The following is a 2,213-nucleotide window of genomic DNA, read 5'->3' as shown; positions in this document are numbered from 1 at the left end:
ATCGTCAGCTTGTCATCGTCCACGGACAGAGCGCTCCAGTCATTGTCGCGCAATGCTGGGGCTTGGCGCAGGGCGGTGAACGGCTGTGGGCTCTCTTCTACAATCCAGCACCAATCTGCTCTCCACTCGTCCCACTTGCTGCGGAGCTCCCCCTCCAGATAGGTCTCCTTCTTGCCGGCCCATGAGATCCAGGCGATCCCGCCGGCAAGAGGTTCCCCTCTCTCGACGCGAGGCATAAAGAAATGGCGGAAGAGAGCTACGTTGGGGTGGACTCCGACAAAGTTTTCGCATAGATGGGCGAAAACTGCCATGGTCAGAACAGCGTTGGGGGTGAAATCAAGGAGGTGGAGTCCGTAGGTGTTCATGATATCACAGAAGAAATCAGAGAATGGCGGGCAGAGCCCGCAGTAGAAGAACACGGCGAAGAAAGGATATCCATTGGCTGGAGCTGCTCGCGAGGCGACGGCGGAGAGTACCTTTGTGCGCGGATGCGCCCGCGTCTCCGTCGACCAGAAGAGATAGTACCACTCCCTCGGCTCCTCCGTGGAGAGCTCGGGGGGGAAAGTGGCCCGCTCCTTCCGCAGCGCCTCAAGCCGCTGCGCTTCGGTTGACTTCACAGCTTTCGCGGTCGCGGCCTTCGTGGCCTTCCCCTTCCCAGGCTTCGGAGGCATGGCGGAGGCGGTGGGGAGATCGACGGCACTGGTGGTGGTGGCGGCGATGGGAGCGGAGCGCCGCTCTCTTTCGACTTTGGAAGCGGAGGGGGGCGGTGGAGGTTTCTGAGATTGTAACAGCGAATGGCGAAGATGAAGGAAATGCCCCTGTTTCCCCTGCTTATAAAGAGGGACGGGGCAGACGTTTCGGCCTCCCAAGTGAACAAACTCCCACGATCTCTCCCACGAGGCCGCGTTTGACGCGTGCCATTCTGGGCGTGCGCGGTGGGAGCGGAGTTAGATTCGGCGTGACCTAGGCCGCGCGTGCCCATGCACTGTTTTGGGCCTGGCCCAACAGCGCTCGGCACCGTGTATGGCCCAGGCCTGGGGGCTCCTGTCGGTGTACTAGAGTAGGGGTACCCTATTACCCCGAACTCGTGCACGGGCAGTCGCAGCACCCCGCGGCAAGGCTTGCCGGGTGACCGCCAGGACCCTCCGTGGTTCCCTTGAAGACCATTCAAGAACAAAGTACTCAAACCAAGGCCCCGGTAAGAGGAGCTTGCCGGGAAGGCCAACCAAGGCCCCGGCAAGAGGAGCTTGCCGGGAAGAGACAAGACCCCATCAAGAGGAGCTTGCCGGGAAGGCCACTCAAGACATACCAAGAAAGCTTGCCGCGACGCGCCCTGCGTCCCGGCAAGATCCGGCGAGCGACAAGCTTCCGGACGTGACAAGATGACAGCCGCGGCAAGGAGCTTGCCGCGGGAAACCCCCACTTCGTGCCCGCGCTCCAGCTCACCTGCTAACGTGTCGCTCTGGGACTCTCCCAGAGCGCACGTGGCAGGAGGCCGTGCAGCTAGGGGTACGTGGTGGCAAGCGGAGATGAAGAGAAGCCCATCGTGGCAAACGGTGGCACTCCTAACGGTCACCTTTTGCACTGTTTAGGAGACTTAGACAGGCATTTAATGCCTTTGTCCCCTGCCGTCAGAGTTAGGTAGGGCGCACTGTATCCACAGTAGCGGTAGCTGCACCTACCCATCCTTTTCCATTTTTACCCTTCTTGTCTACGTTGCCCCCTGTCGGTGACCCCTTGAGAATATAAAAGGAGGCCCAAGCACAACGTAGAGGGGGTTCGGAGAATTCAGAGGCTCGAGCAGTTCGGCTCGTTCAACACCAGGAACACTCTCAAGCTCAGTCTGGCAGCGTCCATCGCTCCTGAGCAAGAATCCAATATACACAAACAAGCAGCAGTAGGGTTTTACGCATCCGTGCGGCCCGAAGCTGGTTAAAATCGCCCGCGTGCACTACCTCGATCCGCTCTTTGTGCGCTCTCCGCCCCCCACCGAACCGAAAAGGGGCCCTGTCCCCATACGTGTTGGCGGGAACCAGCATCGCCCCCGACACCCCCTCTAGACACCTCTTCTCGATCCTTTCAATACGGGCTTATGGTTTCGCCTCCCAACGTAGTCACCTCAAGGGTGATGTCAATAATAATAACTCATGCCACCCATATTCAACTGGACATGTGTGCCTAGATCTTTCCTCACCACATGATGCTTACAAAAG

This window comes from Triticum aestivum, chromosome 6A (genome assembly GCF_018294505.1).
Source record: "Triticum aestivum cultivar Chinese Spring chromosome 6A, IWGSC CS RefSeq v2.1, whole genome shotgun sequence".
NCBI classification, from domain to species: Eukaryota; Viridiplantae; Streptophyta; class Magnoliopsida; order Poales; family Poaceae; genus Triticum; species Triticum aestivum.
This window is presented reverse-complemented; position numbering follows the sequence as displayed.